This window comes from Macrotis lagotis, chromosome X (genome assembly GCF_037893015.1).
Source record: "Macrotis lagotis isolate mMagLag1 chromosome X, bilby.v1.9.chrom.fasta, whole genome shotgun sequence".
NCBI classification, from domain to species: Eukaryota; Metazoa; Chordata; class Mammalia; order Peramelemorphia; family Peramelidae; genus Macrotis; species Macrotis lagotis.
The window spans coordinates 412128428-412142189 of NC_133666.1; the positions used below are offsets into that span (position 1 = coordinate 412128428).

The 13762-nt window shown below is 36.2% G+C and overlaps 1 protein-coding gene across 11 annotated transcripts in view; it reads right to left on the reverse strand.

Moving 5' to 3' along the window:
* TRIM55 (tripartite motif containing 55) overlaps positions 1-13762 on the reverse strand; it is an 89125-nt gene that overhangs the window by 42892 nt on the left and 32471 nt on the right. The window lies entirely within an intron of this gene.

Sequence of the window (13762 nt, forward strand, 5' to 3'; positions counted from 1 at the left end):
TTAAAACTCAATACTGGCTTTACACCCAGCAGGCCCAGTCATTTGAGGTTGATCCAGAACCTCTGGAGGAATTCTGGACCAGTGTGACACATCATAGAGAATGAGTTTAGGATACAGGTGGATTTAGAAGTTTTTGTCTATCTGGGCAGGTAGTCCACATTTTCAGAGACCTCTAATCCCTGTGGCCACAACTACCATAGTTCTAATGAAATAGGGTCAAAGGATCCAACATTGGTCCTGGCATGAAGCCATAACCCCTCCTCTCTCCAATTTTTTTCCCCTTTGTTACATGAAAAGCATTTTTAACATTTGCTTTTTAAAAATTTGAATTTCAAATTCTCTTCCTCCTACTCCTCCTTCCCCATTAAGTAGACAACAATTTGGTATCAATTATATACATGAAATCATGTAAAACACATTTTCAAATCTGCCATGTTGTGAAACAAAGCACAAAACAAAAAAAAGTAAAAGATATTCTTCAGTCTGCAAACTCCATCAATTCTTTCTCTGAAAATAGATCATTTTTCATCAGTGCTTCAGAACTGACTTGTTCAAAATAGCCGAGTTATTCACAATTGATCATTACACAATATTGCTATACCATGTAAAATGGTCTTCTGGTTCTTCACGTTTCATTTACATAAGTTCATATAAGTCTTCTCAGGTTTTTCTGAAACCATTATGCCCATTATTATTAGCACAATAGTATTTCATCACAATCATATATCATAATCCAGCTATTCCCTAATTTATGGGCATCCTCTCAATTTCCAATTCTTTGCCACCACAAAATGAGCCTCTAGAAATACTTTTCTACCTATAGATCCTTTTTCTTTTTCTTTGATCTATGGAATATAGACCTAATAATGATATTGTTGGGTCAAAAATTGTGTACAGTTTTATAGTTCATTGGATTTAGTTCCAAATTGTTTTCCAGAATGATTAAAACATTTTTCAATCTATTAGTATCCCAGTTTTTTTCACATTTCCTTCCATATTTGCCATTTCCCTTTTCTTTCATATCAGTCAATCTGATAGGTGTGAGATGGTACCTCTGAGTTGTTTTAATTAGCATATGTCTAATCAATAATGATTTAGAGAATTTTTTCATAAAGATAGCTTTGACTTCTTCTGAAAAAAGCCTGTTCATAAACTTACGCCATTGTCATCTGGGAAATGACTTGTATTCTTTTAAATTTGACTCAGTTCTCTAAATGTTTGAGAAATGACACCTTTAATAGAAACACTTGGTGAAAAATTTTTCCCATTTCCTTCTTTCTTTCTAATCTTGGCTGAATTGATTTTGTTTATGAAAACCCTTTTAAATTTATTGTAATCAAAATTGTCCATTTTATATCCCAATATGCTCTCTATTCTCATTTGGTCATAAATTCTTTCCCTTATCCATAAATCTGACAGTCAAAAATGTTTAGACTCCCTTAATTTGCTTATAACATCCTTTATGTTTAAATCATGTATCCATTTTGACTTTATCTTGGTAGATGGTGTGAGATATTGGCCTATACTTCATTTTTGTCAAACTTCTTTTTAGTTTTCTTAGCAATTTTTGTCAAATATTGAGTTCTTATCTCCAAACCTTGGATCTCTGGGCTTGTCAAACACTTACTAATATATATAATGTACCTAATCTAGTCCATTGATCCACCACTCTATTTCTTAGCCATATTTTTATGATTAACCATTTACAATATACTTTGAGATTTTATACTAGTAGAATATCTTCCTTCACACTTTCTTTTCATTGATTCCTTATCTTATCTTTTGAATTTTGTTAATATTTTTCTAGTTCTATAAAATGAGTTTTTGGTGTTTGGTTGATATGACACTGAATAAGTAAATCCATTTAGATAGAATTGCCATTTTTATTATACTGACTGTACCTACCCATGAACAATTACTATTTTTTCAATTGATCAGATCTGACTTTATTAGTTTTGTAATTGTCTTCATATAATATCTGGGTTTGTCTTGGTGGATTCCCCAAGTATTTTTATTTTAAAATATTATTTTAAAATATTTCTTCCTACCTCTTCCTGCTGGACTTTGTTGGTAATACAAAGAAATGCTGATAATTTGTGTGCTTATTTCATATCCTGCAACTTTGCTGAAGTTTTGCATTATTTCAAGTTTTTAGCTGATTCTGCAAAGGATGATAGCTTTATTTCCTCATTGCCTATTCTAATTCCTTCAGTTTCTTTTTCTTCTCTTATTGCTATTACTAGAATTTCTAGTACAATACTGAATTAAAATGGTGATAATGGACATTTCTGCTTCACCCTTGATCTTATTGGGAAGGTAAATTACCATCTAGTTTTTGTGATTACCTAAAAAGACCTTTGGAGAAATTTTTCCCCCAAATAATTGACTTTTCCTCTTCTTAGGAACATTTAAGTATTTTATATATTCATTTTTTCATCTTTTATCAAATTATATGCTGTAAAAGTGATCTGAAATAAAGAATACCCTTCCATCATTCTTGCTTCCATGTATAACATGAAGTAGCCTTTCTTCTTGCCAAAGTAAATCCTTCACATACACAACTGATCCTATTACATCTCATCTCCAGAAGATTGCCTTCTATCATCTTCTCTTCCTCACTTATCTTCTCTCCCTGTCTCCCTGTAAAAGGACTGCTTCCCTTTTACACACTGCCTACAAAAACCATATCCATGTCTATATACACCATTCTCAAAAAACCCTCACTGATCTATTCATCTCTCTGCTAGCTATTACCTTATATTTCCTCTCCTTTTATGACTAAATTTATTGAGAAGGCTATCTAAAATTGATGCCTCCACTTCCTTTTCTTTTACTGTTCTCTCAATACTTCATAATCTGACTTCTGACTTCAGACTTCATCATTCAACTGAAACTCCTGTTTCCAAAGTTATCAGTGATCTCATAATTCCCAAATCTTTCCTCAGTCCTCATCCTTCTTTACCTCTCTGCAGCTTTTGACACACTGTCCATCAACCTTTTTTTTTAGGTTTTTGCAAGGCAAACAGGGTTAAGTGGCTTGCTCAAGGCCACACAGATAGGTAATTATTAAGTGTCTGAGACAGGATTTGAACCCAGGTACTCCTGACTCCAGGGCCAGTGCTTTATCCACTATGCCACCTAGCCGCCCCCAATCACCCTTTTCTTAATATTTTCTTCTCTATAGGTTTTAGTAACAATAAAACTTCCAGTTTTCCTCCTACCTACTTAAACATTTCTTCAATCTCCTTTTCTGAATCTTTATCTAGGTCATGCCTACAAACAGTGAATAAGCCCCAAAGTTCTATCCTGGGTCCCTCTTCTGTTCTCTATACTATTTCATTAATCTTAATTAATCAGGTCCCTTAAATTCAAATATCTCTATAAAGATAATACTCAGATCTATATGTCTAACTCTAATCTTTCTCTCCATCTTTAGTCTCTCATCTCCAACTGCCTTCCAGACATCTCAAACCAGATGTTTCATAGACAATTTAAACTCAACAAGACCAGAACTGAAATCATTATTGTTCTTCAAACCCTTCCTTCTTTTTAACTTCTCTATTATTGTTGAGGATAAAACAATTCTCCCAGTCACCTGGATTTTAAACTTAAAGATTGTCCTCAATCTCTCACTTTTTTTCAGTCCCCTGCCATATATGATCATTGTTTCAACCTTTGTAACATCTCTCATATATGCCCATGTACTCCTCTGACACTGCTACCACCCTGGTGTAGACCAATTTACTTGCATGTCATGACATCACCTCCCTGATGTCATGGTCTTCTTCAAGGACAAAGGACAAACAGCAACAATCTGGACTACTGCAATAGCCAGCAGACTGGTTATTTTGCTCCAAGTCTCTCCTCCACTGCAGTCCATTTTTCATTCAGCTGTCAAATTGATCTTCCTAAAGTGCAAATCTGACTATGTAACCCTATTTATTCACATCGATTCCAGTGAGTACCTACTGTATTATCAAATATAAGATCTTCTTGCTGACATTCAAAGCTTTTCAGAATCTGGTCTCCTGTTACTTTACTGGTAAGAAAAATAGTTCTAGTCTTCTTATACTTTATTAACCCTCATGTACATAGATCCAATGACATTGACCTACTTTTCACTGGGTGTCTCCCATGCCCAGAATGTGTTCTCTCCTTACTTTTGCTTCCTGGCTTCCTCGGCTTCCTTCAGGTCCCAGATAAAATCTGACCTTCTACAGGAAACCCTTCCCTATTCTTCTTAAATCTAAGCTAAATCTTTCCCTCTATTGATTATTTCTAATATAACTTATTTTTGTATGCCCAACACAGAGTATACTGACTAAGTACATAGTGGACAATTTAATACTTTCTGGTTGACTAATTGAATGTACAAAGAACAGCATGAAAATCTCTAATATATTCAGTTAGTCAACCAGAAAGTATTAAATTGCTAATAAAGCAATCGTTGATTTTTTTAAAAAATCAAATATCTATATATTTAAAGTATATTAGAAGGAGGCTAGAAATATCATCTTATTTCTTTTCAGGATGACTTGAAATGATGTCATTATCTTTTAGAAGACAGGGATGGACAATGAACAAATATTTACAGGTCCTGATTTCTCCATAACTACCCTCCCTACATGTCTTTGTTTCTTGTTTATTTTTTTGTTTTTTTGTTTTACTGAATCAATACTTGCATAATTTCAGTATATATGTACATGCAAGATAGAATAAGAGAAAGCAAATTTGTTTCTAAGATAAGAAAATTATGCTTCTTCATTTGAGTTTCCCAGTCAGTTCCACTAAATTCTTGGAAGCCAGCTTACCTTTGAATAACTGAATATTAATTTCCAGAATGAGACATTACCCCAACATCACACAAAAGAAAGGTTTGTGTGTTTTCTATGGCAGGTGGGTGGGCACAATATGGGATAGCTTTACCTGAAAATGTGCTTTTAACTTTTCATTTGAAGATAGAGGTTCACCTAAATTAAGTGAAAGTCAGGGAATTTAAAACCAACTCCTTCCCCACTTTGTTCATTTCTTCTCTGGAGAACAGTGTTCACCAGGTACGTTCTACCAAAGGAAAAATTAGTCAGGAGAAACAGCAAAGTTATCTGTATCAATTGTTTTGCCATTTAGTACCACAAAGTGTCTTTATAAATGTCACCTAAAATTCTGTCAATGTTGATTTTATAGTAACCTGAAAATATATAGTCAAAAAGTAATGTAAGCTTTTGCATCATAGAAACATCTATGGTTAACGTGCTTCAAAGTCATCATGCTGTCTGCAAACTCATGATAGCTGCCAACCTTATCTTTGCTCTGCAACAACTTCCCACTTAAAAAAAATTCTCTTTGTTCTTAACAAACTTTCTCATTTGGATGCAAAGTTAGGTTTCTTTGAACTCAAGTCAATAATTTTATGTTTGTACACACATACACATAAACACAATTTCTTTGACTGGATATATGTTGTATTTTAAAATTGTTAAATGAGACCATAAGATTATTTGCCTGACTATTAATTTTCTTTTTTGAATATTTCCTACATCCTTCTTCAGTCTATGTCTTTTTGCATTTTGTACTATATTGCAAGAGTGAGAGAGGAAAACCCTCCATCATTGTTGCCCTTGGTGTTGGCCTCCAGGCTGATTCAGGTGGAAGGTCTCAGTTTCCAAATTACCTTTATATAGTACAGCTAAGGCCATATTACCTGCTGGCTTTCAGTATCCTAGAAGAGCTAAATGAAAGTTGCCTACAAAGCTTGCATCAGAAATGAGCACATAATACCTTTTGAGAGATAAAAGTTATGAATCATTGCTCAAAATTAATTCTTAGAAGAGCATGGAAGCCTTTGGTGAAACAGTGAGCTATGAGCTGATTGTGTCTCTGTAAAGTCAAGACATCTGCATGAAAAGGAAAAATCAAATCTCTGATCAGAATGTTTTCTCAAAAATCAGTGTTTCAAGTTCTATACTTTAGCATCTATCCTTCTCTTAGGTCTATTGCAAGAAGACAAAGCCTTTTATAAAACTCAAAGCACCATAAGCAGGGAACTATAGTGTGAAGACACATTGGATTTTGTGAAGACACATTGGATTTTGTGTATGAGACTTCAAACCTTATCTTTGCAAATAAACCAAGTCTCTGAGGCATAGTTTCCTGATATTTAAAAATGTGGGGGGAACAGGCAGTTTTCAGAGACATCAACTCTAACTATAGTCATATAACAATTGCTCTAAATATTGATTAGAAAAGAGCAAATTAAAACAATTCTGAGGTATCACTTCACACAACAGAAATGACAAATGCTAGATGGATTGAAGGGAAAATAAGTACAGGACTCTTTATTTTTTTAGATTTTTTCAAGGCAATGGGGCTAAGTGGCTTGCCCAAGGCCACACAGCTAGGTAATTATTAAGTGTCTGAGGTCAGATTTGAACCCAGGTACTCCTGACTTCAAGGCTGGTGCCCTATTCACTGTACCACCTAGCCACCCCAGGAATGAACTCTTGATGGTGTGGTGAACTGGTCAAACTTGCCCTGGAAAAACAATTTGGAACTAGATCCAATGGGCCATTAAATGATGTATACATTTTGACCTAGCAACACCACTACTGGGTCTATATGCCAAAGAAATCAATGAAAAAGGAAAAGGACCTATATGTACAAAAACATTCATAGTAGCTCTTTGTGTGCTGACAAAGAATTGGAATTCAAGGGGATGGATGCATCAATTAGAGAATGACTGAAAATGATGTGGTATATGATTATAATGGAATACTGTTGTGCTATGGGAAATGATGCAGAGATTGATTTCAGAAAAAAACATGACAAGGGCAGCTAGGTGGCACAGTGAATAGAGCATGGGCTCTGGAGTTAGGATGACCTGAATTCAAATCTGATCTGAGACAATAATTACCTAGTTGTGTGATCTTAGGCAAGTCACTTAACCCCATTGCCTTGCCAAAAAAACCATGACAAGACCTATAGAAACTGATGCAAAGTGAAGAAAAATCAGGAGATCATTGTGCACGGTAACAACAATGCCCTAACAATAATCCACTGTGAAAGTCTTGGCCACTCTGATCAATACATTGATTCAAGACAATTACAAAGGACCCATAAGAGAGAGAGAACTGTTGAACTCTGAGCTGTAATTTTTCTCACTTTATTTTTCTTACTTTTTAATGAAATATAGCTAATATAAAAATACACTTTGCATGATTTTACATGTATAACCGCTTGCCTTCTCAGTGTGTGGGGAAGGGGGAGAGAGAATTTGAAACTCAAAATTTAAAAAGAAATGAGTGTTTAAAAATAAATAAATAATCAAGTAAAAATATTTTTTTACAAAAGAATTTTAAAATGTCTTCCTTAAAATTTTGATTTTATTTAATTTTCAGTTCCAAATTCTCCCCCTCTTACCTGACCTCCTCCACCCATTGAGAAGTCAAGTTGAACAAAATCCATTACAAATGTGTATAGTAATGCAAAAATAAATTCCTATATTAGAGGAGAGAGGGAGAGATGGAAGGAAGGAAGGAAGGAAGGAAGGAAGGAAGGAAGGAAGGAAGGAAGGAAGGAAGGAAGGAGGGAAGGAGGGAGGGAGGGAAGGAGGGAGGGAGGGAGGGAGAGGGGGGGAAAGAGAAGGAAGGGAGGGAGGGAGGGAGGGAGGGAGGGAGGGGAGGAAGGAAGGAAGGAAGGAAGGAAGGAAGGAAGGAAGGAAGGAAGGAAGGAAGGAAGGAAGGAAGGATGGATGGATGGAAGGAAGGAAGAAAGGAGAGAGAGAGGGAGGAAGGGAGAGAGGGGAGGGAAAGAGGGAAGGAGGGAGGGGGAAGGAAGGAAGGAAGGAAAAAGGAAGGGAGGCAAGGAAGGAATAGAGGAAGGAAAAAAGAAAATATGCTTCAATCTGTACTCTAAGTTCATCAGTTTTTATGAATACCAATATACCTTTCAGTTCTAATTCTATGTAATATGAACTAAATGTCCTAATAATTGACCTTTTTTAAAAAAGCATTTTTGGACCCTCTGTAGACCTAGCTTTGAATCAGTCTCTCTAAGTATATTTTGCCGGTTTTGGTTTTTACATTATGTTTAAAGCAACTTCATAAAAGCACCAAGAATTAAAGGACCCAGTGGGGTAAGGAGAAGTAGAACTAAAAAGGGAAGAGTTTCCTCAACAAAGCCACTATGCCAATATTGTCTATGATCAAAATTCCTCAATGTTCACAGTATAACTTCTCCACCCTGATCCCCACATGCAGAAATACTCAAGAATGATTTCAACAAAGATATACAAACAAACATGTTTACATTTGAAATCATCTTTGAACCTCTAAAGAAGTCATTAACAATGTTATGTTGCCTTGGTAATAAAAATAAAGTTCACACTTAGAGAATTTCTTTGCAATGCACCACGAGGTATGTAGTACAAGTGTCATACTCTCCCTCCTAGAGAATCCTGGGAAACTGGGATTCAGGGTTCAGAGGATCACAGCTGGTAAGAGCTTTTCTTTATCTTTGCATAACCCGTAGTACTAGCACCATGCCCAGCACATAGTGAATACTAAATAAATGCTTGCTGAATGAATGAAGTCTTCTGATTAGAAGACCAGTGCTCTTTGAGATTTTCTGGTATCATAAGATCCTAGACCTGGAAGTCATCCACTCCATAATCCTCATTTTATAGAGGAGGAAGCTAAGGCTTACAAAGGAAAAGGGACTTGACCAGGGTCATATAATTATTAAGTTGGAGAGCTGGTCTGGGAACCAAGACCCTCTCAATAAAAACCTATATCCAGGGGCAGATAGGTGGAGGATTAGAGCACCAGTCCTGGAATCACGAGGACTTGAGTTCAAATCTGACCTCAGACACTTAATAATTGTATGTGACTTTAATAATAGCTGTGTGACCTTGGGCAAGCCACTCAACCCCATTGCCTTAAATAAATAATTAAAAAAAAACTACATTCAGAATTTGAGAGTTGAGCAGAAGCCATCTAACCCAACCTATACAATAAAGAAATCCCCAGTACAATATACCTAAGAAATGGTCATCCAAAGTCTACTTGAAGACTACAAAGAAGGGGAACCCCCCACCTCTGAAGGCAGCCCATTCCATTTAGGGACAGTTAGGACATTAAGATTCCCCCCCCAAAGATCAAGCTAAAATTCGTGTCTTGTAACTTCTATTCCTTGCCCTCAGTTCTGCACAGTGTAGTTCAAACAGATTAAGTGTAATCCTTTTTCCCCCAGCTATTTGAGCACAACTCTCATATACCATCCATCTCCCATTCCCCAGTCTTCTTTTCTCCTGAAAAAAAAATCTCCATTTTCTTCAACTAATATGCACATGTTATGAACTTAGGGTCCTTCACCATTCAGAAATTAAAACAATGCCTGCCATATATGAGATTCTCAATAAATGCTTAATGACAACTATCTTAGCTGCCCTCTCCAGTTTATTATTGTCTTTCTTTTACTGTGGAGTCCAGAAATGAACATAATATCCCAGTACCTTGGGATTATTATCTCTTTGTTCCTGTTTCAGTTTCTATGAGAGAAGATGAAGAGGGGGGGAAAGGGGGATTTAAGTCAAATAAGGAAGGAGGAGGAGAAAAAAATAGGTGACTTAGAAATGTTTGAACTATTGAATAAATAAGAGCTTGAATATGAAGAGGAGAAATTTGACAAAACAGGAGAAATAGTGGAAAATTTGAAGTACAATCTCTATGTTCAAGTACTGGAATATGTACTTCATAAAGTATGTAAGGAAAACAAAGAGGTTTGGGGCATTTATATAAGATTTATCAGATTAAAGAAGATCAAGTAGGAATGAGGAATAAAATCTGAAGAGGTGAACCCAAGAAATATTGGCAAGAAGTTAGGTGGCAAGAAGCCAGGTGGCAAGACAAGGTAAACAAGATAAGCTGAATGAAACAATTAGAAGGTCAAGCAAATTGATGTAGTGCATTGGTAGATTGGACAAACTGACCAGAAAGAGATAGGAAATTGGTACCAAATGAAGGGGAACCAGTGAGAGTGGCTTTGGCTAAAAAGGAGTTGTTGACACAAAGGAAAGGAATTCTATTTAGGTGGCTCAGTTAGAAAGAAGTGATCACCGGCTGAAAACATTTATGGCATAAACTTCTAAGAGGAGTTTTAAGAAACAAAGTTCATCCTTTACCAACCAATACTGAGAATAGTACAGTGATGTGTATAAAGTATGAGATGTTTGTGATACTTATATTTTTGTCATGACTGAATGACTGTTATCTGTGTCCTATGTGTTGGTTGATTTCTCTCCTAGAAAAAAGTTTTAATAAATAATCTCTCCCTGTTGCTTTGGAGGATGAGGGGCTCCTTTTCTACTATATCATTCAGCCTTTTAAAAATAGCTTCTTCCAATTCTAAAAGGTTCATAGATTCCAAAATATTTAGTAAATTCAGGGGTATTTTTAATCAAATAATACATTAACCTCCTATCATGCATAGTCACTGTACTAAGCAAATGATATTCCTTGCTCTCAAGGATCTTCCAGTTAAAAAGGGGAGATAACTTCCAAACAATTATGTGTATGAACAAGATTTCAGTTTAAATGTAATCAACAAAGGTAAAGGTATAATAATTAAAAGGAATCTGGAAAGTCTTCTTATAGAAGGTAGAGTTTTAGCTTAGACCTGAAGGAAGCCAGGGAAGCCAGGAGGCAGAGGTGAAGGGGAGAATTCTGGGCAAGGGGGACAGCTAATGAAAATGTAGAGGGTTGGGAGACAGTATCTCCTTTGAAACACTTCAGAGGTCAATGTCATTGGATCACAGATCATGTATGTAAGTATGTAAGGTGAAGGAGATGAGAAGGTTAGGAAGGACTTTGAATGACAAACAGAAGATTTTTTATGTAATGTTGTAGATGGAAAACCACTGGAGTTTATTAAAGTGGTAGGATACATGTGTGTAGTAGATGAGAATTAGGGTCACCAATTAAAGATTGAAATTGAGAATTTCTTTGAATAGAGATTGAATTCATGTGTCCCCTGGATTTTTAAAACTGCTCAGGATTATTATAGATTATTACAAAGCAAGAGAGAGAGAGAGAGAGAGAGAGAGAGAGAGAGAGAGAGAGAGAGCCAGGCAGAGCTGACTGGGTCAGAGAGGGGACAGGCCCAGAAGAGGGGTCCAGTTCTTGCCCATTTATTGGGCACTGAGGACAAAGAAGAAATCCTTCCTCATTACATGATTGAAACCAGATATAAAGTTGGAAGCTGGGGGTTGGGAATGAGGAGACAGATACAAATTTTACATTTAACAATGGACCCATAGAAGCCAATCTCAGGAGCAGACATTTTACACCTTAACAAAACCCAACAGCACAAAAGACTACACAATCCATTTCCAACCACAAATCTCCCACATTCACAGTTTTCTGCATCATGTGTGGGTGAGTGTGAGACAGACAGACAGACAGACAGACAGACAGACTGAGATGAACTTTCAGAAGATTGACAGCTCAGAAGAAAATAGACTTAGATTGAGAAGAAATCACAATAAGACCTGAGAGAATTGCCTCTGCTGCTGTGACCACATAAGGGACAGATGCATCATTAACCAAAATAGAGTTGAAGTAGATTCAAATAATTCACTCACAAATGAGCAGCTGTAGCTAAACAAGGTCCACCCATATCTAAATCCTCTTCCTTCACCCTCTATCCCCACACAGTTGTTCTGAGAGTCATACAGCAATCTGGGTTTGATTCTAGAAAACTCTAGGTGACAAAGAACACAGATTTAGTCGATGGATAAATGACTTGAATATGCTAGCTTCGTTTATAATACAAATTCGTTTCCTTTCACTGAGTCACACAGGGTTAGCTTCTTTAGAAAACAAAGACAAGAAATTTAGGGGAGCCCAGGAGAAATGTTAGCTACAGTGGCTTATTAACCTTGCAAAGAAGCATTTTGCTTAAAACTGTTTTGTTAGAATACTAACATAGACCTCATTGGGTTGAGAATCTTTAAAAAAAAAATGTCCACTACCACTTAGATCTTAATTGGAAGTCTATTCATGTTATTTGATTATATACCCCAATTCTATAGGTAAGTATAGACATATACTTTCTGTTCTTCTCACTGACCTTATAGCATTCCCTGAGGAAAAGAAGTAAAGAAAGAAAAGATGGACGAGATTAGATTTATTTTAGAACAATGTCACTTCCAGGTTGCTGAAAATTACTCATGTGACCTTGTTGCCAATATACAACAGTGACTGACTGCTTAGTTAAGTGTGAAGAAAAGATTAAACTATTTTAGATTATTGATAGTGACTTCTAAGAAGTATAAATATCACTTGGGGGTTCTGTGTGGGTTGGGAGGCAATATAGGTCATAAACCATAGAATTTTAGAGCAGAAAGGAACTTTGGAGATTATGTTTGGTAATGATTCTTCATGTATAATTGAAGGCAGTTTACTAATTAGATTCTGGATCCCTAGCATTTTCTCTTGAAATAGGAAATACCAAGGTGGATACTTGTCAACTGCTGAAAGATCAAACTTAACTGTTAACATACAACCAACCCACTGAAAGGAAGCATGCTGATTTCCAAATCCCACCAAGAATTCCAGGTTTCTACAAATGACCTTTCCCTTTCTAGAGACCTGGGAGAGGAAGGAAGAGAGGAAATGAACATTTATATGGTATCTATTATATACCAGATATGGCTAAATGCTTTTTAAAAATATTATCTCATTTGATCCTCACAATGACCCTATGAAGTAAATGTTACTGTTAGACCCATTTTACAGATAAGGAAACTGAGGAAGGCAGAGCTTAAGTAACTTGCTCAGGATCACAAAGCTAGTAAGAGTCAGAATGGATTTGAACCCAGGTCCTACTAACTCTGGGTCCAGGAATCTATCTACTCTGCTACCAGTTGCCCCTGAAAAATTATGCATTCCCCAATTTGGAATATCCTTCTATATTACTACATATGTAAGTCATATTACAAAAAAGTAGGTGTCCTATTCATGGTCAGTTTCTGGTGAAGACAGATATAATGAAGGAGGGGCTCCAGAAATTCCTAAAATTTCAGAGGTTCTGAAGCTATCACACACACAAAAAATCTTCAGTGTCCTTAAAAAAAAGCAGTTAGAATATCAACTTGGCAGAGGCATTGTGGGGCTAAAAGGAGATAATCAAGGTGTTGATCACTGAGCAATCCTGGGACCTAGGAAATATCAGGTCTCATTAGGAAAAAGGTACCAAGACTTTACTCCATATCTTTAAGGCCATAATATAGCTGTTCATATTGTTAGATACGTCACATGAACCTAAGTATCATGCTGGTCCATCCGAAGTTGAAACCAGTGTTCAATTTGCTATATTCCTATAGCTGTTCTGAGTTTGGGGTCAAGACTAATCTGCTTGGGGCTCAAGCTAGAAGATAAGCTTCAGGTGGCAATGCCTCCAAGTGATAGTAACTAATATTTATATAGTACTTTAAAGTTTGCAAAACACATTATATTCTATCTCACTTGATCCTTACAACAATACTGTGAAGTAGATTATAATACTACTCACATTTTGCAGATAGGAGATTTGGACTGAAAGAACTGATGACTTCCTCAGAGTCATACCTTTAGTAAGTGTTTGAACCAGAATTTCAACTTAGTTTTCCTGACACCAACTCTAGCTTTCTATTCACTAGGACACCTAGCTATGAAGTAACCATGATCTAAATCTCCAAGAAGCAATTGGCCCTGACTTTGTCTCAGTT